Genomic DNA, 27,578 nt, shown 5'->3' with positions numbered 1-27,578 from the left:
CTGATGAACAATACAGTAATTACAACGCCAGGAGTTTGGAAATGCTCAGGAGAAGCTAGTGGGAGGCACAGACAGGGTGAAATGGCATCAGGGGTGTACCGTCTTTTCAACACAGGGACCGACACATGAAATGGCCTTTCCACATTTTAAAAACAAACAGAAAAAGAGGAGAGTATACTAGAACCACAAAGACAAACTGAGGTTCATTTGTGTAAGAGTTAAATTACCAAGCCATTGTCAAATGGGGGGAGAATGTTCTGGCTAGGGGGGAATTGCCAAAACCCCAAATAAAAATGTATGTGCTAACTCCACGCTACCTTCAGGTTGGTAATTCACAAGTAAAACAATAGATTCCTAGTGTGCAGCTTTCCAAGAAAAAAGAATTACACCTCTCTCATTTATGAAGGCGTGCTTCGCCTGTGCAGGTGGTCACACACCTCTCTGTGGCAAAAGTCAGTGCCAATAAGGTAAAGATGTATGTGCAATTGCAAAAATCTTATCTGTGAGGTTGCTAAAATTAAACACCCTTGGAGCCTCCAGAAGTTGAATTTATACCCATTTCTAATACCTACCACCCTGTATCGTTTGAAACAATGCCATCAAAGTGAACTCTAGAGGGAACATGAAAAGCTCTCCCATACAGAAAACTCCTGATGCACTATACAACTCAGTCTCAAGACTAAATAGTCAGGAGTTTTAAGTGTCGGGTTAATTCCCAAGCCAAGAGAGCAAATGTAAATGTATTTATTCAGTTGCAGTTATGTTTATAGGTAGCAGGTGGATGAGTATCTAGGTATAATTTTATTCTCTCTCTGGGATAAATGATGAGCTTCAGGCTTACTGACCCAAAGGAGGTTCTTATTACATTTTAAAATCTGGAAGGGCTGAACTCTGAAGAATAGGCATACTATTTTAAGTGTGGCCAGGACTTTGGTCAAGACCTGTCATTCTTTGATGGTCAGACAGCAGGAGCGCCTGTCCCCCTCCCAAATCAACTACAATGTAATGTTATTGTTTGATAGCTTTCCCATTGCTAAAAAAATCAGCTGGTGTTCCCAGAAAATGGAAATGAATTCCACACACTGGTCTCCCTCCCTTCCTTCCTCTTTCACTCGGTGCAGTCCCCATGGATAAATGAACAAATCTCCAATGCATTCAAAGACCACTCTTACTAATAAGCGTCTACTCTGTTTTCTAGCATATCCAGACAACTCAGAAGATCTAGCAACGTGGCCCAAAGTCCTGGAAACTGACCTGCATGGAGTGAAACAGCAATGCTATCTGGTTCTCCACTGTCTCCAACCAACCGGCTTGCTTACTTCTTTCAAATCCCCTGTGGGGGCCCCATAACAAATTAAGCTTGACTCCCCTGGACCACAGGCTACTTCAAGTTACTTCTGGTATCAAAATTCCATGACCCTAGTACACTCAGTGATGTTCAAGCCAGTTATCAGTCAACGTTCCCGCACTGCCTACTTCCTCCTTACCTAAGAAAGGGAAAAAAGAAGAAGAATACATACATAGCTCAGCAACAAAGGCCAGTAACAGCTAGCTAAACACAGACAACTAGAACAAAGCAGGATCCCTCCCCCCAATCTCATCCCTACCAAACCCCAGTCTCCTAACGTCTACTAGGCAAGGGAGTTATTGGTTCAAAACATGAATTATCAGATACATTCTTCAAGCTGAATGACACATGCAAATGGATATTCTGAGAACTGGTTACCTTGGTTATCCTAACAGCTAAAGCAGATTCACAGTGTGATCTGGGCAGCCCCAGAAGCTGAATCAAAGGATAGGTTGTAATAAGATTTCATCATAAGAGGCAGAGAATGCCTGGTACCAATGGACTCATAAAGCTCATTTAAAAGTCTAACTCCTGCTCTTTAACAAATGAAACCAACCTCCTCCACCCTCCAACCCAGAGATCTTGTCCAAAGTTCCTGAGATGACCCACATTACCTTCAGGATCTACAACCCTAGTCTTACGGATGAAAGAAGATGCCCAAAATGTGTCTGAAATCTAGAGGTGAGCCCAGTGGCCGCACTCCTCTTCCCAAGTGCCCTGGAATAAAGGGAATTCACAAATATGTGCTAAACACAGTCACCAACATCCTAGGAGCTTCCACCTTCTACAGCCAAAAAGAAAAAAAAAAAGTCTTCAAGCAAAGACTCACCTCTTTTCATGCAAAGAGATAAAGTCCTACAAACTCTGTATGAACCAAGTATCTGTGCTTAAGATAATGAACAGATCGAGCTCAAAAAAGGCTGCAACTCTGAGGCAGGGCTGGCGTGACTTCGAAGATTTCCACCAAACCATGTCTGCTACCGTCAAATCCTTCACAAAGCAAGTATTTATACTGTAGCAGGAAACCCCTGAGGTGGACTATTTTCTTCTCTCCCCTCCATTTTGTGAGATGCCCCTATCCAGGGACCCTGGAGTTCAGAACCACATTTGCTCCGCTCTGTTATGTAGCAGCAGCAACGGAAGAGGTAAGAGAAAGTGTCTCAAAAGAGACTTAATTCTCCCTTCATCCACCTGAGGGAACTAGGCTCCTACAGGATGATCAGAGCCTGGGTCATTGGGGCTAACCTAGAATCTTTGTGCCTCCACATACGTGAAGAACATCATACGTATTTTCACAAGAAGTGAAGTGTTTAGGTTGCACGCTAAAGCAGGAGATGAGGAAGAGAGAGACAGGTGTTCAGGAGAAAACCACACAGACAAGAGTACCCAAAGAGTTGCTTTAAATTTTTTCCTCCTTTTCAAAAACTCCGTAACATAAGCGATTGAATCTTGGGGTCCTGGGTGTTGTCCAAGCAAGTAGCATGGACATCACCTGGAAGTTTATTAAAGATCCAGGGTCCCGGGCCCCACCCCAGACCTAATGACTCAGAATCTGCATTTTAACAACATCCACAGCTGAGTCCCCACATACCAAGGAATGAGGAATGTTGCTGTAGAGGAATTTTGATGCAATTGCTCTTAATAATGGATGGTAAGGATGATTCTCTGACTTCCAGAACTGATGTAAAAGCCTATGGAATAAACACCTGGAATTGAAGCCCAAAGGTGCTTATAAAAAACAAAACAACACAAACAAAAAAAAAAGAACAGATTTCTAGGTCCCCTCTCAGACCGGCTTCTTCAGAATCACTGGCACTAAGGCAGTCCTGGGGTCTACTACAGTTGAAGAACACCTGCACAGCTTCGAATGGGCATCTTGTTCTGTGCTAGATTTACGGCCTGGTTTTAATCTATTGCTAAAATGATCAACATATTGCAACTGCGTAATCTGCAAAAACTTCAAAAAGCATGTCACAGCTTTGTACATGCCCCAGAGTAAATGGGGCAAGGACACCGTTATCGAATTCTTATGAATGATATCTATCTCTTTAAAAATAGTCACTTTCTTAAAGGAAATGTGTGCATTCTCAGTAACACATACACATGCTTTTAGTGCTCAACTCTTCTTAGAAAATGACGGGCAGACATGGAAATGTCTGCACCAGCACACGGCTCCCACCCCAGCCCACCCCCATCTGAAATGGAGAGGCATACAACCCAGAATGCATCTGCATGTACAGACCCCTTCCAAATAAACAGACCAGCTACCGAGCGAAAGCACTGCCCCTAAATCCAATACTCACTTTTTATCTAGAACCAAACCAACTGATTGTAACAAGTAGCAATAAATAACCGGTTCCACGTTAGCCTTTAGTCATTAAACACATTTCCTGGTTAATTAAAGAAAACTTGAAAACTAGCTCTCAAAGGGGTCCTAAATAAAAACTCCTGACATGTTTAAGAAAACACCGCTTGCGATACAAACTGGATCAAATGGACGATGAGAACTTCTCAGTGCTGAATGGGTCGGTATTTCAAAGAATTAACTAACTGCAACGTGAGAAAGAAGCAAGATGCTTTTGCTTCTGAGTCCCTCCCTCAACTTCACGCGTTTAAAGCCCCAAGTTTTAAGTTGGGAGGAAACCCAAATGTTTTTCATTAATACAAGAAGTCAAAATATTTTAAAGGGTTGTACTTCCAACGGTTTCAATTTCCCCGATGCAGGTTACCTAAAAAAAAAGGAAAGCACTATTAGTTAACAGTTACAGGCGGATATGCAGTGGGAACTTCAGGCACAATTATGCTTTCTTTATCTACCATTGCAGATCTGCTGGGATGTGCAAGAACAATGTCATCAACGCTACCAATTCACTTTTGAGTCCAAAGCATTCTTTTTCCTTCACTTAAGTGATTAAAACGTGACTATAATTTGACTACAATAATAAAACAACAAAGCAAGCCTTGAGGTACAGTAACTTGGACAAAGCGTTTCCAAAAAGCACAGCCACGGAGTCATGCCAAGCTCAGGGAGAGGCGTTAATGCCTGTCTGTGAAAATGTCCGTCTGTGGAAAGAACGACACTTGCCCTTGCTTTGGTTACTGCAGAATTCGGGCGGCAGCAACAGCCCTTCCCTAGGAGAGCTGTAGTACACACACTTCTTGATGAAACCGACAAACTAGTTGTTCTTGCTTTACATGTGGGCAGCAGGAACAAAGAGAAAGAGATGGGGACACACAAAAGTCTGGCAAAACAGGAAATTTGAGGAAACTATTTCTGAAATGTAAATAAGGGTTTCTGTTACTTTCATTATTGCAGAAGCCAAGAAGCTACATTCAAAGGAAAGTGCCGGTTTTTCCTGTAAACTCTTAATTTTTCAGACATGAGAGTTAGTTCACCATGTACTGAAATGATATGTTCTATACGAGGTGATAGCATCACAATAGCGACGAAAGTTTATTTTAAGTGTTCCTTTGACCCGCAGCCCTCTCTGTTTTTCCCTTGGGGGACCGTGAGAGCAGGCTGTTAGAATCTCATCTCCTCCACATACACGCTAGCTATGGGACTCAGGACAGTGTCTTTATCTTGTTTAAACCTAAGTTTCTGCCCTGGAAGATGGACATTATAGCAGTTCCTACTTCAGAGACATATTGGGAGATACCTAAATTACACAGTGACCCAACTATAGCAAGGGCCAGGTAGGCTAAGTCTTTTTATTATTAACAACAGGGCAATCCTCTTAAAATCAACCCATGCAATACCAGAGTCAGGGTTGGTTTCTGTGAAAAAATCTATGTCAACTAACATTAGTAGCTTTATTTTTAAAGAAAGGGTGTTTGTAGGTTACTGCTGAAGAAAATGCCCCATATGAAAAAGAGTGTCCTGGCGACTTATCTCAGACACGTGTCATTTACCCTCAAAAAAAGCAGAACACACAAACACGGATTCTCATACTAGAATATGAAGAAGGGTATCTTGTGCTAACAGAATTCCAGGCTGCTGAAGCCAGAGTTTATCATTCACACATCTGTACCACGTTCTTAAATGTCTTTGCTAATCCTCACTATGAAACTTACCAAAAACAAACAAACAAAAAACAAAGGTAAAGAAAAGCATTCACAAATTAATAGAAATCAGAAATCAGAGAAGGTTGTACTAATAAGATTAAAATATAATCTTAAAAATTAAAAATCTGATAAAATGAAAGCCAAAAAAAAAAAAAACCCAAAAACCCACCCCACCTAGTATGTTCAGACACACTGAATCCAAGCAAATCCTCCTCACTGCTATCTACACAATCCTAGAGCATCTACGTAAATCATGATTATGGTGCTACACTGCAATTTTATTATCAGCTGCTGTGGACACATTCTGCCAGGTATACACAACAAATACACTCAGTGATCACAGAAGAGAACAGAGTCCTGACGGGGGAACTATCCACACGTTCATTTGCATCTCCATGAAATTAAAGTAACAACTTTATCAAAGGAGATGACCACACAGGGAAGGGATGTTAAACAACAAGACAGCATTAATTCAGAACTGTAGTGCATCTGCGGATTCATATTTAGAGCATATCCCTTTAAAGCATACTTTAGAGCACTAAGGCTCACATTTAGGCAACTGAGAACTCCTGTGCACACAAATAGTAGGGCAAATGGCTCAACCACTGGGTAAAATTCGCAGTTTGTCCAGCACGCACGATTGAGGCAATCAAAAGATACGTGTGTAAATTACGTTGTTATTGATGTTTATGGGTAGGACTGTTTGCCACAAGTCATAGTCATTCTGTCTCTCCACCTTCCTCTTTGCAGCAAACACACCGTGCTTCCCATCCCCGGCATGGGCGCACAGAACAGGAACCGTGGGGCCGGAGGCTTCACGTAGCAGATCCCAACTAGCAGTGGCTACAACGCGAGCACCATGCGCCAATTTCAGGAAAATGAGAGTTCAGCCCTTTCTTTTCTCTCCATTTTCGTAATCTCCCAGAAGCACAACTGTTCCAGAAACCAGCTCCCCTACCAGTCAGATATTTACACTAAATCTTCACTAAAGGGCTTGCTATTACAATGCTATCTCATCGATACAAGATTACTTCATTTCGGAACCACATCAAGCTGTATAATACTCCAACAATCAAAAACATTGCCCCTCGAGAAAGATGCAGCCCAGATTATTTTCATGTGCTTATCAAAGCGGAACGCCAACATTTTTTGTTTAATGCAATGCAAATCTCACAAAAGAGAGTTTAACTATGAATGTAACAGGCAAGCAAATATCCTTCCAACATACATGTGTCCATATATGTATAGTACTCACATACACCATACACAGGCACATGGCAAGCTGTAAGGAATCAGCGGATCCAATCTGGATCAGAACCTTACATGTTTCCAACCTCTTAAAGTAGAACTCCACTTTCAACAGCCCAGGCAAGCATGAGGTCGGATGAAATATTTTTTAAAATCTTTGGGAGAATATAAAATCCCGGTTTGTGACCAGGTGAAATATTCCACCTTTTTACTCGGATTTGCAAAAATAGGTGTGTGGGAAAAGTAACAGAACACAGCACTTACCTACCCATTTAGCAAATAATATGGAAGACCTACTCTACATCTTTATTCAAATGAAAATACTTTTCACCCAGCATTTATTTCTTCAGCTGGGAGAAACCCCACCCTGTAAGGAACACAAGCGTAAAGCAATCTCTTGCAATGGACCATTTTACTTATTCTGCAATTTCTTACCCAAATTACACAGGTATAATTATTTTGACACTATAATGAAAAGAAAATGGGATTTGGGCACCGTAGGTTTATCTAATAACACTATTTCTTGCCAGACTTCACAGCACTGACAGTCACAAAGAACCTTGTCCATTCCAATAGGAAATATTTGATTTTACTGTAGGAACATTATTTATTTTCACCAAGTTGCTATTATCAGAAAGGATATGATAGCTGAATAATAAAAATGAAATCAAGAAATTCTGGTGTTTCAAGGCTTTATTTTTTTTCTGCTCTCACTTTTGACATTTTCTTCCCCTGGAGAGACAAGATAAAGTGCTGTCATAAATGGGTGACTTTTCTTGTCAAATGACAGATTTGATTCTCCATGGCAACCACAAATCAAGGTGCTAGTAGGAATTAAAGCTTCTCTTAAAAGGCGTCTTTATGTTTATAAAATGAATTTAAATTAAATGGGTATTAGGTACAGTCTTTACCTCAATTTATTTGTTGACTGAAGAGCTCTGTATTGCAGGGAGCACGTTTGCATTTTTAAGGAAAGATAACATATTGTCCTGACAGATGTATAAACAAAAAGCAAGTTACAAGGTCATGCCTCATACACTAGTTTAGAGACCCAGGAAGGGTATGCAGATGGACATCTCGCAGCTGAGAGGTATTTAAATACTGGACAAGGTGTAAAAATTACTCCTCCAGGGCAACACATGAAGCGATCTCTCGATTTCTTCTAACACACCTCTCTTCTACTGCCAATTAATAAAGATTTTTGTCACCGTCACAGAATGCCAAAAGACCATCTCCCTCGTCATCTCTGTCCCTTGCATAATATATAGAGAGTTTTTAAAATATCTCATCATTGCAGATAAGTGTCCCCCTCAAAATGAGATCATTTTAAGCCCCCCACTTTGAGCTCTGTTACAATGAAACATGCGCTTTCAAATGTTTTTAAGAAAAGCACACACACACACACACACACACAGAAAACATGTATGCTTTCAGAGGAATTAGATAATTAATCTGAGAGTTAAGCTGATTTCAATTTTCATGAGAAATGAAAGCTGACGTGCTTCATTTTCTACAACATTCCTGGCCATCAGGACTTACGGAGCAAGGTAACGTGCTAGAAGATCCTAAAATAATAAATCAGCTCCAATCTTCTTGATATTAGCAAGCCATTTACCTAGTCAAAAAGTCTGAGGGAGGGTTTTAAGGTCATAAATAATATTCTAAAAGTTGGGGTCCATCTCATTTTTGGAAGTTCCAATTACAGCAGAGGGCATTGCTAGCCTGTTTGAAATACATACTGTCAACAGTACAGTCATTCCGAGAGACATGTTTAACCTAAAATAAAGAAAGGGGAAAATAAAAGTTTTACACTACATGCTGGTAGTTGGGAGAATCCATCATTCTAAATGGCGCCCTTGTAAGCTTAGCCAAATTTGATTTTACGCCGTCTCTAGTTAAAAGAACGATATGGAGAATTAAATCAAATTCCTTTCATACAATCGTCTGATGGTGCTGCCTTGGGCTGGTGGGAGTAGCTCTGACAAGCTAAAGGAGGGAGAAACAGCTGGTACAATGACAACAAAGAGATGCACAAAACAGCTTCATCCAGCAATCTGTGACTGTGAACATCAAAACTCGGACATTGGTTTTTTTTTGGGGGGGGGAGGTATTACTTTCAATTTTCGGGGCTCAAAGAGACTTTGTCCACTCTTGAGTTTAATCAGTACCGGCTAAAATAAAATGGTGTCTGAAAGTTATAAATCTCTTTGGAACTCCGTGTACAAAGCATATTTTATGGCGGAGTGAGTCACATCGAACTCTCTATTTCAGTCACAATGGCTTTTGTTTCATATTAGAATGAGGTGGGCTGATGATCTTATTCTCGTCCCGTGTAAAAAGTCAAACTAACATCACGTCTGAAAACACAGGTTGACAAATTGCACAGAGACAAGGGTTGTGGCAACCGCACCCGACCCCAGACATACATCGCAGGTACCGTGGTGATACGGCATCAGTCTTCAAGACCGTGGTGACCACAGTTCTGTGGCTTCATAACATCAGAGTAATCCTCTCCGGGGAGCTTGGCAGAGCTCAGCAGTCTCCTGGAGAGTGACCCAAAATGGGCTCTTGGCCCTTCTCCAAAAGAACTGACCCTCTCTTTAGACGGGGGGGGGCATGGTACCAAGACTACCTGAGGGCTAAGACAGCCTTGCCTTAAGTGTCTACCTGAAATATTTCGTCATCAGAGAAAGTCATCAAAACAGAGACCCTACAGGACCGTACGTAAACGCTTGCTGCATAAAATCAGGACACACTTTGCTAATGTACTACTGGATAAGCAGACTGCTCATTAAAACTAGACCCGCCAGGGTAGAAAAAGGGGCATGTTATTTGCCTGGAAACGAAATTATTTACTACCTTGTTCGAAATGGGGGCAAAAATGAAGAATGTATAAACCTATGTCGGTCACGCAGTGGAATCCGGTTACTCTGTTTAAATGTCCATGCCACGGAATCAGCTTAAGAAATTCTTGAGAAAAATAAAATATGGTTCACTTCAAACAACACCTTCCACCTGCCTTCAGGAGTGCTCTGGGCTTTTCAGGGGGCACGCAGGGCCTCATACAATCATGCCTTCGCGCCAGGCCGGTTCCATGGGCAAAGTTTCCCATGCGGTGAGCTCCAGTCACCGTGTGACTGGCTACGACAAAATATAATAGGTGAGAACCCACTGACGCACACTTGGAATTTCACAGGGTGTCTTCAGCCAAATTCTGCATCGTATTTAAAAATCAGTTAAGATGTGAGAGGGAAATCATTTCATCTGTGTTGGAAATCTGGGCTTCACTCAGAATGAATTCCATTTCATCTCATTGTATTCCACAGTCATCCAACGACGGAAAATTCAAGCCAGCTACCACCTACAAAGTGCTTTTAAATCTCTATGTGATGTGGTTTCATCTGGTCCAAATTAAGGACCCCCGAACACATACAGGTGACATGTATTTACGGCTCAAGGTGGCCCAGAAGGCTGCTCTCCTCCCCCAAGTGTTGTCTCCAATGGTCGGGCATGCAGAAACCCACCTCCTACCCCTGCAATTCATCAACTGATTGAGTGTTTTCACCTGAGCAATGCCTGTCTGAAACTCCAGTGCTCGACTGAACCCCAAGCTGCCACTCATGGACTCTGTGCCCCTTTGCTGGAAGGCCTCTCTCTCTGCCACTCTTGGACCTCGCAAATGACTACAGGGCGGGGGAATTTCCACCAGCAGGTCACCGGTGAAAAAGCGAAAACTCACACTTAACAAGTGGCCGTGGGTTCAGGATACTTCAGGCCCTGCTCAGGAGAGGCTGGCTGGGGAATGCATCCCTCAGTCAGGGGCCACATGAGTCGGGCTCTTCCCAGTGGCCCCATGTGAATGGGGATACTAGCTTCTCCAGGCCGGACTCTCTCCCCACCAGAAACGAGGATAATAAGGCCTACCTCACGGGGGTGCTATAATTTCAATTACGGTCTGTAAAACGTTCTGTGATGCCTGGATTAAAGCACTGTCAGAGGGAAGCACAGAAGTAGTCACAAGAGTGTTGTTATTGTGCCTTGACCTCTGAGCACAGCTCTGTTCAATTCATCACCTTCTTGAAGGTTTGGCTGGCTACACCTGTTACGGATAGGAAAAGTCCAGAACGAAGACCATGTCCTACAGAGGCATATATCTTGTAATAATGAAACTACTGAGGGGGACAAGGAGGAGGGAACCGGCAGTAGGGGATCCCGCAGGAGCAGCCCTTAGAAGTGGCATCGAACATACAATGCTACAAAAGCTGGGGAGTCCAGCTTACCAATCTGTCACCGGGTGCGTTATTTAAGAAAACAAGGTCACTGCCCACAGGACTGAGTGAGGAGCAGGTGATGTGCACCCCCGGGGATGCCCGGCTCACCGCAGCATGGGGCTCACAGTGGACTGTCAAAGGCTGGCAACCTCTAAAAAAGGGGAGGACCCTGCAAGTCTCCTCAGAGTGCTCTCCTGGGAGGGTGGAGGTGAATCAGAGACCAAGTTAGCACTGTTCCGTCTTCCTCCTCGGGGAATTGAACGGGGCCAGGATGCCTTTGGCTCCTGGGAACTGGAAAAGGCACCAAACAGTGCTACGCCCTCCCCACCTGGCTCTTCCAAGACAGCCCTTCTCCACGGGTAGTGCCGGGAATCAATTCTGCTTCTGCTTTATCCTCCTCGCCCCCAGAGGGCAAGAATGAATGAAAGCAAGCAAGTGGTCTCTCTGATCTCGGCTCAACAGTCACTTCCCTGGGGAAGCCCGACTCCTGACTGTGTGTTAGGAGCACTGACAGAGGGAGGGCTCTGTGCCAGGCAGGGGGCTAAGCAGGGACAGTGAAAGCCAGATTGCCTCATGTCTAATCTCCACTCCGACCGCTTCTCCTTATATGGCCTCATGGGAGCTGTTTTACAGCTAAACCCCAGTCTCCTTATCTGTACCATGGAGGTAAGAGTACCTATGGCATAGGATTTCTTTTTTTCATCATGTATCTATCGAAGGAGTTATTATACAAAAGTGCTGAAAGAAAATCTGCCTAGAATTGTCACCTCTGCCTCATAAATAATGCCATGACGTGGCTACTAATATTCTCTCCACTTGGCAGATGGGAAGATCGAAGCATAGCATGCTTCCAGATTTGTCCAGGATGGGAGAGCTAGTGAGTGACCTAAAAACTAAGCAGTCCGGCTCCGGAGCCTACCCTCTGAATAGTCTTCTCCAGAATCCCCCAGGGAGAGCCCACAAACCTCTGTTTTGTATCATTTAAGATGGTAATGACATCGTACTTTTATTCGCAGAATGCTGCTGCCATGAGGGCAGGGACTCTGCCTGGTTTCATTCGCACTGTCTAGGACTTAGCACGCTGCAGGTACACAAAAAGTAAGTAAATGATCAAACTCATGCCAGCAACACGTTGGGCGGGTAAATGTAAACATTTATAAAGCTAACAACTATGAGCACGGTAACCGGTAGCAAAGAAATGCCAGCTCACCGTCAGCCTCCCCCAGACCTTCCATGAGTGGCTCTGTTACCTTCTCTCCACCCCTCACCCCGCTCATCAACCTCCAACCTCTCCTGCTTTTCTACCCTGCCTTTATTCTTGTCTTAGGGCTGCGAAAATCTGATCGGGGCGAGCTGCTAACTTTTCCCTAGAAAACAACTTTCCACAGCTATTTGTCAACTTCTGTCATTCAAAGGGATACAACACAAATGTATATCTCTAATGAAATTCACAGTCAAGAAAAGTTGTCATCATCTAGTTATATCTGTTATGACATACATTTCATTTTGTTCAATACATAACAGAGAAGCTATTTAATCAAACAGAAGATTCTTGCTAAAATGACAGTCCAAGCAATGTCCAAACAAGCGTTTATTATGCTATGCGAATCTGATCAGGATTGGATTGTTTTCAGCGGAATTTTTTTCCCCTTCCTTTTCCATTGAGAAAATAGCTTGGGGGGTGGGTGCAGAAAATGACACAAGACAATGGACGTGGAGGGATGCTGAGTCAGCGGTGAGTGTGGGCACTGGAGCCACACCCTGGAGTCTATTGGGAGGATATGAAAAAAGATACATCCCCCCATCTGGAGGGCCATGAAGGGGTTTTCTAGGGCAAGAGGTTGTGTCTTCCTTTTTGTCACCATATAATTCCACACAAGAGAAGTACCAACCCAAACACAAACACAAGGTAAGGAACAAGAACGTCTGTGTTTCTCAAGGGATGCTTATCCTTGAATATATTTTGTTTGTTTGTCTTTTCAATTTAATAAACACTTAGCTTCAATGAGAAAACATGTATTACTGTGGTAGAATTTAGTGAGCTGTAGAGCTAAAAAGCCCAAGGCCAAAAATACAAAAGGAAAAAAAAAATGTTAAGGAGGTAACTGGGTACTTGGGCTTTGGGCAATACAAATGGTACAAATCTGAGGGAAAGAAAAGATACCAGTAACCATTCAGAGGGTGACCGCCGTCCTCCTTCTGCTCCACTCACTACATAGCCTGGGAACAAAGTGGGATATCCACAAAGATCTGTTGAATGGAGGGACAGAAGGACACGTGGGTAGGCAAGTGGGTGGGTGGATGGATGGATGGATGGATGGATGGATGGACAGACTCTCACCAAAAAAGGCAAAGACTAGAGCACCAGGGTGGTTCAGTCGGTTCAGCGTCTGACTCTTGATTTCAGCTCAGGTCATAATCTTATGGCTTGTGGGACCATGCCCCGTGCTGGGCTCTGGGGTGACAGCAAGGAGCCTGCTTGGGATTCTCTCTCTCCCTGTCTCTGCCCCTCCCCCACTCATGTGCATGTGTACTCTCTCTCTCACACAAAATATATAAATAAACCTTTTCAAAAATATATTTAAAAAAGAGGAAATGACTGATAAAAATGATGTCAATACATTATCCTGAGACATGGTGGCCCATTACCACAGGAAGAAGTTCCTTGCTTTTGCTAAAGGTGGGCCCTGTGCTGTGTTAAGGCAGTTTTTCTATTAAAGGGAAAAAAAGATCTATACAAGACAGTTGGAGGCAGTCCGACTGTGGCTAAAATACTTTCTTTTTCCTAAGCCAGGTTAATTGGTCACCATGACGACGATGACACAGATTGTCAATTAGCCAAAAGTTTACTGTGCTAATGTTCTAAGTGAACAAGGGATGGTCAAGACGAGTTGTGCTCATTCTGGAAGGCTTGCCAAAACAAAGACCGGTGGATCTCTTCCCCTCAGAGTTTCTGACTATGTAGGTCTGGGATAAGACCTAGAATTCTCATCTCTGACAAGTTTCCAGGTGATACTGATGCTGTAGACAGCAGAACCAGTGATCTAGACAACCCATAAGGTTCCTTCCAAATGTAATATCCTACAAGTCTATTCAAGATCTACCAGCACTCTTCTGAATTGAATGAATTTTGAAAAGCAGATCCAACACTATTTGAGGTATCATAAAGGTAGACAGCATTGCTAAATTTAACATCAGGAAACCAACCCAACAGTCTTCACTATGTGGGGTTTTTAATCCTTGTTGGAGCAATGTTTTATATTCCTGTGTTCATTTTTGCAGAGCTAAAATGGTCCGTCAAAACATTTGAAAAATGAATTTCAAAAATTCCATCACAATAAGACAATATCAACATGAATTCAAGAGCCTGTAATGAGCTTCTGTGGGGTCATCGAAGTCATTGCTCGGTTTCCAATAGGCTCTGCAAACCAGCCACCAAATCACCTGCCTCAAGTGTGCCTAACTGACATCAAGGTGAGGGGCCCCGACATTTCTCTTTGGTGGCATCCTCTTCCGGAGTCCAGCCATCTTTAAAAGGCTCTTGTCATGTTATCACATCACACAGTAATCTCAACCGCACTGCCATAGTTAATGCCTTCCTAATGGCAGGTCTTTAGAGGGCCAAAGGGTGAACATCCCCTTCCTTATAATTACTTTTCCTGTGTACAAAGCCTTAACAAAATGCCCCCACACATATACATGTTACATGGCTCTGATTCCTTTAACCTTTCCACAAAGATCCTATTCCTTCACCCTTCATCATGTTCACTGATCATCTCTGGAACCTTTCCAAAATCCCTACCCTTTTCTTGTCCTCCACCTGGGGCTGAACAAGTCACTGGTGCTTTCATCTCTCCCCATACATTCATTAACACATCCTGAGTCATGCAAGGTCTTTAACACCAGCAATGCAGTGCTGACACAAGAGTAAACGGGAAAGGGGAGGGACCAAATGCGTCCACGTTACTGAAGGCAAAGCCATCTAGACGACCTGCCTGAAGAGAAAAAGGAGCAAGACCAAGTTGGCAAGTGGGCACTGGAACAAGACTTGAAAGAAAAGATATCCCACAAAGCATTCTCCTGAATGAAAACTTGGTCGCGGGGAACGTCTGAGGCCCGTGGAGTACTTACAACTCAGATCAATTCCACCAGTGCTGGGTGTTGGCTTTTAAATGGCAAAATCCAAATCAGAGAGGAAATGACAGTGCATTCCAAGCAAAACTGCACACATTTAGACAGACTAAGAACATAACAATAAAAGTGCAAATTTATTCTGCATGTGTGATGATTATCATTACATCAGGTTCCATATATGCCCAGCCAGAATAAATATTAACCCATTTTATAAATGACTTTATACCGCATTTGTGGATACAGCTCCACCCAAACCCAAAACAACACTGTTTCCATAGTAACCAACAGATTTCAAAGGAGGAAAAAGGAAGGGAAGACTTGAGAACGGATAGCAATCAAATAAAATAGCCAGCATCAACAAAATATGTCAGCATTATTTAAAATACACATTTAGGACCACTCTATAGTTTAATCTCTTTCCCAGAAAACCAGCTCCTTCTAAGTCACCTTCTTGTAAAGCTGGTCCTCCCACAAAAAAAAAAAAAAAAAAAAAAAAAAAAAAAAGGCGCAAAATTGTCTCCATTTTAATTGAGGAAAGAAGCAAATTTCTTCAAATTTCTTGAGTCATTCCTGCAATTCAAATGCAAGTATGATGAAGAAAATAACATCTACTGGGTGACTTAGCACGCACTGAAATTCAGATTAATTACCAACTGGTAATTATGAAATCTTAACTGGGCTCTGATCGTCCTATTAGGGTATCCATTCTCTTGCTGAGAATGTAATTGAGAGGAAAAAGAAGGAGAAGCCAAAATTCAAAGCCAGAGAGCTAACGACCAGAAAAGCCGCAGACCATCACCAACTGAAAGCCAGGTTTCTCACTGGAAGTTTCTCAAATATCAGTTTCCCCTAGTGAATTTTACAAAGAGACGACATGTATTAGTTTATCCAAGTTCCGGCAGGTTTTGTGGGTCTGAAACCTATAAAACTCAAGGAAGTCCCTGCAGGCAGCGCCCTATCTGCAGGACAGGACTGACCTCACGAAGGGTCATTTGGCAACTCCCGAAAATCCACAATCCTGGCAATCTCTTTCCTGCTGCCACCTGATTTCAAAATAATACAGACTAATAAAAATAAAATATTCACAAGATGTTCGAATGGATATTTTGAGTCCCTGGCTCCTACAGTCCTTTGGTAAGAAGGCCCACAGTGGGGTAGTAATTTCATCTCCTGCGTTCTGGCTGTGTGACCCTCGGGAAGTGAGGTAACCTTTCTGTAACCCTCCTGAGCCTCAGTTTCCTCAATCTGTAGAACAGGAATAATAAAAGCCTCCACCTTACAGGGATGTTATAAAGATGAAATGAATTAACACATCTAAAAAGCAGAACACCTGATCCACAGGCGAACTGGTGTGACTACTATTGTTGTTATTCAGAAGTAATTCCTCTTTCTTAGCAAGTACAATCAAATCCGGACGGGGTTTCCTTAAAAATACCTCTCAGTGTCGCAGAGACGAATATGCTGAGCACACGTCTTGTGAACAACTGCACCAGGAGGTCTCAGGAGCCAGCAACCGCTCAGCCATCAGCGCGTCCCGCGCGGCTCATGCTGCCAGAGCAGACAGACCTGGGTTTGAAACAGGGGTCACAGCCGTGTGGCTGCGAGCTTGTCCCTTAATGTTCCTACGCCTCAGCTTCCTACCTCTCTAAGGGGAGCAATTAGAGTAACCACCCAAAGAAGTGGCAATGATCAAGTGGGAGAGATCCCAGGAAGCCTTTCACCAGGGATCTGTTACATTCCAACATGAAACACACGTTCACCTTTATTATTATCACATTTATTTGCTCACACAAAACACCGATTCAACCACTATTTACTGTGGTGTATGCGAGGCAGGGGTGTGATCAAAGAACGTGACGTGGTCTGTGCTCTCATGGAGTTTACAGCCCACACGGGAATATGGACACTGAAACCACAGACACAAAAATATATATAGTGACAGACCTCGACGAGTGTTATGAAGGAACAGAGTAGGGGAAAGTGACGAAGATTTATCAGTGATAACAGCCTGCCTGTACCCAAAATGACCCAAAGGTGCTGTCTGCCATCAAACACTGTCCAGTCCACTCGTATAAAAGCCTGGAATATACACCGACTAGCCTTTTCCATGTAGGAAAAAGCAGGGTCTTAACTTTTAGCCAAATCCAGAGCAGTGATTCCATTCTTTTTCACCCAGAAGGATAACAAGCTACGTTGATGCTTACGGCAGCCATGCAAGTGAATACTAAAGTAAAAATCCGACAGGCCACCCTTAAAGCCACACTGTCAAGTTTTGTTCCTGGGCTACTTTTGAATCCCCGATATCCTGAGAATTGTCCAAACGCAGCACACGCAGCAGCCCTACAAAGTTGCCGGGTGAACGACTCGAAGAACCACGTTCGGATGACTCACAGCGGTTCCATCCGACCAGGCCAAGAAAGACTCCACAGCGTGACGCCAGGTGACTCCCAGGTTTAAGGATTTAGCTGAATGTGTTCTACAAGCCTATTAGTCCAGTTTTCCCTTCCTTCTGCCTACAGTTTGCCTAATGGTAGAAGACGCACAAAGGTAATTACACTTACATGTTATTATGAAGTCAGTGAGTCACTAAGAGTACATGGTAGAACTTATGTTTTATTGTTTTTCATTAGGTATTGTCTGCTTCATTGCCTTTAGGGTCGTATTGTTGTCGGGGGAGGAGTTATAAGTATGGAATACTTATTTTGTGGACGACATACTTTTCTGTCAGGGTCTTTGTTTTTAATGCCAAAGAATCACTCTCACACTCCAGATCCCTGGAATTCTGCCATTTACGTGTGGCGCATTATTCTTCAGAGGAAATAAGGCTTTGGGCTTATGAGATACAGTATGCAGAACTGTTCACACCCAGTACAAAATATATAAAAGTGACTGACAGCAAGTGGGAAAATCAAGGAGGTCCAAGAAAATTCAGGAAAAGTTTGGAAGGTCATTCCATTTTTTTTTTTTTTCTATGTGAAATCAAATCAGATGCCTTCTTCCCGTGTTTTCTATGCCTCATTTTAAACTACGTTCACCAACCAAATATTTTGGGTATTGGCTCTATTGGCTTCAATACATGATATTTGGACCCAATGATATAAAAACAGATGCCAACCCTGAGGCAGAACTGCTCTCTTTGACCCATCATTCAAGACTTTGAAACTGGCCCAGAACTCCAACAGGAAGAAGCCAAGTACAGAGAAGAAACAAGAAGGACACACAAGTTCATGGTTTTACCGACAGCAAGGTATTTTATTCATTTTAATTATTTTAACGCATAACATCAATATGTAAGAAAAACATTTGGCTGGGCAGACCGGTTTTTCCCAGTATGAAAGTGAGAAGAGAAGGGAAAGGACTCCTCTGTGTAATCCCACTTAGCCCAACTCCCTAACCGTTAGCATAACCTGTATTACCATATACAGGCATCGCACTAAAGCATACCCTCAGTGAGTCTTCACTAAGAGGGGCATTTTTGGCATGACCATTTTACAGATGGGAAAACCAGTGCTCAGAGCAGCAAAGTGATGAAAGGGTCAGACAGCTAATAAGTAATTGAGTCAAGATTTGAACCCAGAGCGTCAGGCCCTGCTCTGACAGTATGGAGCCTGCTTAGGAATCTCTCTCTGCCCCTTCTCAAATCACACACTCTTTCTCTCTCTCTCAAAATAAAATAAAATAAAATAAAATAAAGTAAAACAAATAGATATTTGAACTCAGAGCCTGGGCTTGTAATCACCATACATCCATAGCCAAATGCTGGCCTTCATTTTAGCTCACAGACCAACCCCTCATACACACAGCTCATTCAATCTCCCAAGATCTTTCTGAGGTATGTACGATCATGTGATAAAGGAAGATAAAAAGAGGTACCCTCGGGTTAAATAACTAGGACACACAGCTATTAAGTGTCAGAACCAGGATTTAAAGGTTCTGAATATTCTAGATATTCTCCAATATATGTTCCCCAAAAGTATACTTCACTTTACCTTTTGGGGTGCGAGATGGGATGCATGTGGAGGAAAAGAAGCTACTAGGAGAGAGAAACAAAGGTTTCCCACTGGAGATCTTCGTCGACATTATGACATATGCCTTTTCTTCAAGACTGTCAAAATGTGTCTCCAAATTTTGTGAGTAGCAGAACCCTAAGGTACGAAGGTAGAATGGAAAATCACCCATCCCACTCAGGGCCTTTTCTACAGTGACTAGGCAGTCACAGACACAAGTGACACACAGCCATCTTACCACCAAAGGAAAGAAAGAAAAAGAACAAAAGGTAACCGACCTTCATGTTCAACATTTAATGTACTGTCCAGCAGGAAAAGAGTAAACCAAATTATGGTTTAAACCAGCGATCCTCAACTGAAGAGCCAGGGACTGTGGTATTTGCAACATGTGAGGTCAATGCTGGCTGTCACAGTGACTGGCGAACACCAAGGATGCTAAACACCCTGCGGAAGGTATGGCACAGATGAAAAGAATGGTAATACCTCAGGTGGGAGTGGCACCCCCTGAGAAACAGTCACCAATAAGCTCCCCTCCAGGGGCGAGAAACTGTTTTTTCTCATTCCAAGGATATAAGGCAGGCCCTGACCCATGGAAGGCACCTCGAAAATATCTGTGCAATGACCAGATGATCTATTACACAGTCAGTAAAAGCAATCGCAACAAGCATACTCTGAGGAGATGAAGACAACATTACCCAAGAGAAAGCAGGACGCAAAGTGACTAGCACAAGAGATTGCAACTAGGTATTTATTTAAAATCTGCATCCAGAGGGGCGCCTGGGAGGCTCAGTCGGTTGGGCGTCCGACTTCAGCTCAGGTCATGATCTCACAGTCCGTGGGTTCGATCCCCATGTATCTCACAGTCCGTGGGTTCGATCCCCGTGTTGGGCTCTGTGCTGACAGCTCAGAGCCCGGAGCCTGCTTCAGACTCTGTGTCTCCTTCTCTCTCTGCCCCTCCCCTGCTCATGCTCTGTCTCTGTCCCAAAAATAAATAAAAACATTAAAAAAAATTTTTTAATCTGCATCCAGAAAAGAGTAGGAAATGGACTAAAATATTCAATTCTTGTTTCAAGGCAGTGAAAAAATCAGCGATTTTCCCCTCTGTGGCATAAGTACAGTATCCTTTATGACGAAAGTGAAAATCTTAACAATCACATTTAATTGGCCCAAAGAGGTCTAGAATAGAAAAATACTGCAGTATAACCACACCTGAATAAATGTCGCCAAAAGTAGAAGTTTCCCCAACAAAGAGAAATTAACGACCATCACCTTGTATTTCTAGACAGATTTTCCACCCTCACTTCTGAATCCAGAGTACTGCAAATTAAAGTCAACAGTTTACAGCCCTGCCTACCCAAGTCTTCATTGCTGAGTTTCCCATCTCTGGTAAGCACACTGCCATCCACTGTCGAGTCCAAGTTCAAAGTCATTACTTTCCCTTCTCCATCCCATGCCTTCCCTGCAGCAGGCATTCCCCGTATCTTTCCATTCTTTGCTATAGCTTCTGTACCATCTGTCCGTACGTGCCTTCTGTGCCCACTATCATCACCCTAACTCAAGATCTTTCCCTCCCCTTGAAGCTGTCACCATGCCTTCCTGCACTGGTTAAGGGTAGGAACTTTCCTATCAGGTGCCAAGTGATGCCCAGCGTTTTTATTAAGGTAGCTCAGATGATAAAACACCACTATTAAATTTTCAATGGAAATAGCAGCTGTAATTTTTTAAAGGTAATTATTGGTTAGAAACTAAGTCTGGTCTCAAACATTTCTAACAAAATACACCTTAATGGCGGGGCACCTGGCTGAGTCAGTCAGAAGAGCATCTAACTGTTGATCTCAGGATCATGATTTTGAGCCCCATGTTGGGTACAGAGATTCCTTAAAAAAAAAGAGAGAAAAGAAAAAAAAAAAGACCTTAATGCCAATGAGGTGGGGGGAAGGGGAAGAAAGTATATATCCACTCATGAGGTAGGAAGAGTCTGGAAACACTAATCAGAGAGGACCTAAGTAAGCAGGAATGTCATAGTAAACATTGAAAATCTTATGTTTTATGTCAGCCTAAATGTGGCCATTTAAAATGCAAAAATGATGCCTTTTCCCACTGCAATCTTCAAAGAAAAAGTGCCTCTTCGTGGAGGTATGCTACAGTAAATTATTTTGCGATTTAATGAGATTCTGAGTTCTCTCATATTTGGGCTTATATATGGACATGTGACCATTTGAGATGGACAGGTCTACACGACAAAACAGAGGACAATTAAAAAAAACAGATTACCTGCTAGCATTCAATGCAAACGTCACTAGTTCATTAACTGACTTCTTTAACTGGATGTGTCAGTGTGGTATTCACAGGCTATAAGTGACTTCAAGTGGTTTTCTCTCAGATTATAATCCATGAGGGGTTATTTATTGCTGGGGTACATTTACACTAAATGAAGTGAATTTGAAGAACATTCTAATTTTTAATGTTTATTTTTGTGAGAGTAAGAGAGAGCAAGGCCACCCACACGTGGGGGAGGAGCAGAGAAAGAGGGAGACAGAAGATCCGAAGTGGGTCTGCAATGACAGGAGAAAGTCCAACGCAGGGCTTGAACCCATGAACCGTGAGACCACGACCTAAGCCAAAGTCAGACGCTGAATGAACTGAGCCAGCCAGACACCCCATTTAATATTTTTAAAAATTTAAAGTTTGTTTATTTTTGAGAGAGACAAAAGAGCAGGGGTGGAGGGGAGAAGGGGGTGAGGAGGAACAGAGAGAGACAGACAGACAGACAGACAAGAATACAAAGCAGGCTCCAGGCTCCAAGCTTTCAGCACAGAGCCCAACTTGGGGCTCGAACTCACGAACCGGGAGATCACGACCTGAGCTGAAGTCAGACACTTAACCGACTGAGCCACCCAGGCACCCCTAATTTTTTTTTTGATAAAATAGTCAAGTGTTTTTCAACTTGACCAATGTTTGATCCCCTTTTCAAGGAAAAGAATTTCATAAAAAGATTCCTGATTTTAGAAATATGGAACTGGTAGGTTCTCTAACACTGGTGTCCAGTGGAAATACAAAGTGAGCCACGTATGCAATTTTTAATGTTCTCACAGCCACGTTAGAAAGGTCAGCAACATATAAAATTAATTTCAGAGATATATTGTTTTTAACCCAATGGATCCAAAATCCTATCGCTTCAACATGTAACCAAGTGTCTTTGAAACCTGGTGTGTCCTTTATACCTCGCCCATCTCAATTCAGACTAGCCACGGACACACGCTCCACATGACCAGCAGCCACAGGTGACCAGCACTGGGTACTGAAAAGCACAATTCTCCAAGGTCATATTGCCATGTCCCTAGAAAAGAGATTTCCTAAAGAAACTTGTACCTGATTCTATTGTAGAAAATTACCATTATTGTTTGGGTTGACTGTTTACTTCTAAATGGAAGGTCTTTACCAGATCTAGATGGGAGTTCTCAGTAATTCCTATAGAACGTACATGTCTTTCACCTCCAAAAACTTCAAACGACTCCTTAATTTCTGGATGAAAATAACACCATTAATCGAGGGTTTGTTTTGTTTTGTTTTGTTTTTTAATGTAAGGTTCCTGTCCTTCAGGCTGATTCACAGCTGCCCAATAAATTATTAGGCCTGCAATATTCCCCGGGAAATCTCTTGCTTGAAGAATCTGTTTCATTAAGGAATTACTCAGTCTGAAGGAAATTTATTGACACTTATCTCATTTTCCCTCCTGCTTCTTGGTAAGCGACACCTGTGATGTGTCAAAGACAAATGGCTAAAGATGAGGGCCTCGAGCTGGTGCTGCAGGTATAGCTTCCCCTGGCTAGTCTCCACCATCTTTCCGTCCCACGGCAATGGGCGCACGGTGAGGTGAGACACAGCACCCTCTAGAGGATCCCACAGCAACAGCAGAAAATGGCAGAGGCCCCAGCCGCCCACCTCCAGGCCAACCAACAAGCAGGTATAGATAGAAGTTCAAGGAGCTGCAACCGCCCAATCTACCCAGATCCTCAAGTTCTGAACACTCAATCCCTTCTTATCTCCGAAGAATTCTTATTCTCAGGTATATTTCTAATGAGCCCCCCAAAAACGTAAGACCCTCGGAATCGACAGCAAAGCATCAGATCAAAGCACCCTAAAACGCAAAGTGCGGGAACGGTGTGGCTGCCATGACTTGGCGCATTATTGTCGTTTCCTTCATAAAAGAGATTTTAAAATAACTCTCCATTCGCATATTTATAGCACAAAGTCCACTAATATTTTGCTTCAAATAATTACATAGGTAACCTCAGCAAAAGCAATTCTGAAACATACAAGATCACCCAAGATAAAATTAAAGAAACATTTCTAACCCGCTAACACCATTTCTCTTGTAACATTCAGCCTTGCATTCATCATACTGATTTGCATATTAGTGCTACATCCAACTCAGGTAACCATGACACCTCCAAAATAAATACAAGCAATAAACATGACCGAAACCCTGTCAGATTATTCAAGTGACAAGAATATCGGGAAAAGAATATTACAAGGTAATTTCTAATATTGAGGGTTTGTACCCATACATAAAATACCAACTGAAATAGATCTTCAGAATGAAATTTCCTAAAATGATTAAAGTAAAATGTGAAACCTCACAGTTTATACAAGACAAGAAACATTTGGCTGCAAATGGTTTTATAATTTTGCTAATTAAAAATTATCCCATTTTCACTTTGGATTCATCATGTAACAGAAACAGGAATAACCTTACCATGCCAGAAACACAAGCAAATGATTAAAGTTCTACTCTCAAAAAAATCTTTAAAAGTTGGCAAAACATTTCATTAGGCTACAAATCAAAATCCGTCTGTCCCTGACATCTCTTTAATGTCTTCCAGATTCCACATCTACTTTTTTAATCACTCACTGAATCACTCAGAAATTAAAATATGTTAAAATACCACTCATCTTGGACCTCTAGAAAAGTCTTCTGGTATCATCCAACCTTCAGGCCCCTCCACACGAGCAATGGGCCCGAAATACTACCAAGTGATTTATGTAGAGTATTCAATAAGTTGCACAATGAGGGAAAAAAAAATATTCCCAGAATCATGCCTTCATCAATAAATCTGCTACATGAGAAGAATATAAATAAATACGAAAAAGGGGCCACCGTGAACTCTCTCTGGTGAAGTGTGCCAAGTGGAAATGGGTATAATATGATTAAAAATAAAATCTTTGAGCTCGCAAGGTGTTACCAACAAAATATGCTTTAAAAAAGAAGGATGTGAGTGGCAAGGAGGTTGACTGATGAACACGTATTTCTCAGTAGAGCTAATGAAGGCAATGTTTACAGCTCATACTTATTTATTTATGCTTCCCTTCCCTGAGCCCTCCGTGTGCCATGGGAGTCAGTGTGCGTTAATGGCACTGAACACCAGACAACCTTCCAACTGCGAGTTGCAGTCACGGTGTCAGTGGAAACAATGAATCACAGACATGCAACCTGGGATGAGTTGTGGCAGCACCTTACACGTGTCACCAATGTGTCATGTGACATGGCTGTTGCCATGGTGAGGCTCCATGTTCGGGAAATGTGTTAAGTCTCCTAGAAGGCACCCAGCCATCCCCCAAGTTACCCAGGCCCGTGAAGGCATTCTGAAATCTTTCTACTGTCGGTAACACTGCGATTGGCTTCCTCGCTGGGAGTCTTGGTGAAGCGGGGGGGGGGAGGAAGTCACTTGGGGAAAGGTGAAAGAGAATCAAGTAGAGCGTCCCCACTGTGTGGGGGCGGGAGGCTCCAGCCCAGCGAGAAGAACAGTATCTTTAAAAAGAATTACTCAAGGGGTCGCCTGGGTGGCTCCGTCGGTTTAAGCGTCCGACTTCGGCCCAGGTCATGATCTCACGGTTCGTGAGTTCGAGCCCCGCGTCCGCCTCTGTGCTGACAGCTCAGAACCTGGAGCCTGCTTCGGATTCTGTGTCTCCCTCTCTCTCTCTCTGCCCCTCCCCAGCTCGTGCTCGCATTCTGTCTCTGTCAAAAATAAATAGACTTAAAGAAAGAAAGAAAGAATTAATTCTTTCAGTGGGATAAAAGCGGACTGGCCTCCCCCCCCCAAAAAAAGGGGGATAATTCTTACGTGACTTGAATCATTTTTGCGCATTAAAACAAGGGGCAAAGCTAAAGAGGCCAGAAACTACACGATTTCTTGAGTAGCATGCAGAACCCTTCACGTGGATGAAGGATGTATGGACGCACCAGTCCCATCATCTTCACAAAAAACCCTCCTCTTGGGCTTCTTACCAGAGTCTCCAATTTGACCCTAGCACTGCCTCTGTCACCTGAATATATGAATACCAACTGTATCAGACTCACAACCCCGAAGCTTCAATACTCGAGAGGACTGAGGGAGCCTATGTGACACATGGCAGTCACACACAGCAGGGTGCTACGGCAGGGGCCAAGAACCACAGGTGTCACTGTTACTTCCGTACGGCTACTTGGCTTGGAACGAAACGAAACCTGTTCCAGCACGCTGAGTTCAGGGGAAGATTTACCATTCTGCAGCAACGGTTTCCTCACGTGCCAGCTTCCCAAATTTGGAATTTAAGAAGTGGGTTAAGAAAAGTCAAAAATGTTCCCTTTCTAAATGATAAAGACAGTTTTGTCAAAAAAAAAAAAAGAGGCAACTTTAAGTGAATTATATGTAAATGTAGACACATAGGAAAAAAAACAAAAAACAAAAAAAAACCATGCCCCTGTGACTATAGGTGTTGTGAGAAACAACCAAGATGGTCACAGGATACCTAAAAGCAAACAGGAGAGGTAACACCTGAAGAAGCAAAAAGGGTCCAGAGCCTGGAGAAGACTCAAGAAGGACCCCGGACCCATCTGAAAATAACTGATGGGTTTTCATGCAGAAGAGATGGATTCTGGGTCACCTGGGCGGCTCAGTCAGTTGAGCATCTGACTTCTGCTCAGGTCAGGACCTCACGGTTCATGGGTTCCAGCCCCGTATCGGGCTCTGTGCTGACAGCTCAGAGCCTGGAGCCTGTTTTCAGATTCTTTGTCTCCCTCTCTCTCTGCTTCTCCTCTGCGCACACACGCTCTCTCTCTCTCTCTCAAAAATAAATAAAACATTTTTAACATTCTAAAAAAAAAAAAAAGAGATGGGTTTTGTAGAATCTCAAGGTACCAAAGCAAACATTTAAGTGGCAAGCCTGTGGGCCGCAGATTTTAGTGCAATTTAAGAAGGAACTTCCTAGCCCTAAGGATTGGTCAAAAATAAAATGAGCTTCCCGAAGGATGTTAAGTTGAGCGTCCCAGAGTTACTCAGACAGTCTGGATGGTCGTGTAGCAGCAACACAGCCTCAAAGATTGAGGCACAAGACGCATGGGGACAGCAATCGGCTTCAGTATTGCTTTGCACACTAAGTATCTAGGAGTCTTTCGGGTGCCTGGGTGGCTTTGTCGGCTGAGCACCCGACATTGGCTCAGGCCACGATCTCACAGCTTGTGAGTTCGAGCCCCGCATCAGACTCGCTGCTGTAAGCCCAGAGCCTGCTTCGGATCTTCTGTTCCCCTCTCTCTCTGTCCCTCCCCCGCTCGCACTCCCACACTCAAAAATAAATACAACATTTAAAACAAATTTTTTTAAATGTCTACGAGTCTTTGAACGTATATGATGTATATCACTAGGACACAGAGGTACACATACAAAAATGCATAAAATATGTATCCTGGGAAACTACAGAAACATAATAGCAGATTGCTGTAGTAATCCAAAAGCACCTTCTGTTTTTAATTTAGGGCCTAGTTTATGGCTAATAGCTACCTACATCATTTACTGAAAGTTTACTATGTGCCAACTCTTTTGTAATGCATACTTTGTTATGTGGCTCCAGTTCAGTGCTATTCTCATTCACGTTTTAAAGGTGAGGAAACTGAGGTACAGAACAGTGTAACTTACCCAAGATTCTACTGTGAGTAGGTAGCAGAGCCAGGATTCAAACCCAAGTTGTCTGGCCAACATCCTGTGTTCATAATCACCACATTCAGCTATTTATTACACATTAAAGGTTCTACGTCTTGGTCTGGATCATGGGATACATTTATTTTTCATTAAATAAATAAACAAACAAACAAACGAACCCTTTGCAAGGCTTTCAACACAATTCTACCTTTGCTGTATTCTCTCTGCCACTTCCTACATTTTCTATTACAATGGACATTTCTGTAAAGACATATTTGCTTCTTAAGGGTTCATCTTTTCTAGATATTTATTCCCCAGCTGCAATAACAATACCTTGGTTAATAAATTATGGCATGCTGAAAATCAGAAACTTCTTTCCTTCACATCCCAGCCAATTTTATCATGACACATGATAACAAAATATTGCTCTAGATTATTCTCCTGTGCCTTTCCTGAAAAACTTCCTTTTCATTTCTCTTCCCTGATGGTACATTTTTTTCCCTTACTCAATGCTGTGTTATAACCTGGCCTGCATTTGATTAAAATG

The 27,578-nt window shown here is 42.8% G+C and overlaps 1 protein-coding gene across 3 annotated transcripts in view; it reads right to left on the bottom strand.

Annotated features, from left to right (window-relative positions):
• FOXP1 (forkhead box P1) overlaps positions 1–27,578 on the bottom strand; it is a 591,936-nt gene that overhangs the window by 467,935 nt on the left and 96,423 nt on the right. The window contains exon 1 of one of the 3 annotated variants that reach the window (XM_053219069.1): positions 2,940–9,265. The exons of the other annotated variants lie outside the window; for them this stretch is intronic. The gene's annotated coding sequence lies outside the window, so the exon portion shown is untranslated. Of the gene's footprint in view, positions 1–2,939; positions 9,266–27,578 lie in introns of those variants that run through there. 3 annotated transcript variants of the gene reach the window in all.

This window comes from Acinonyx jubatus, chromosome A2, assembly GCF_027475565.1.
Source record: "Acinonyx jubatus isolate Ajub_Pintada_27869175 chromosome A2, VMU_Ajub_asm_v1.0, whole genome shotgun sequence".
Classification (NCBI taxonomy): Eukaryota; Metazoa; Chordata; class Mammalia; order Carnivora; family Felidae; genus Acinonyx; species Acinonyx jubatus.
Note: the sequence above shows the minus strand (reverse complement) of the source record. Positions and strands in the feature narration are given on the sequence as shown.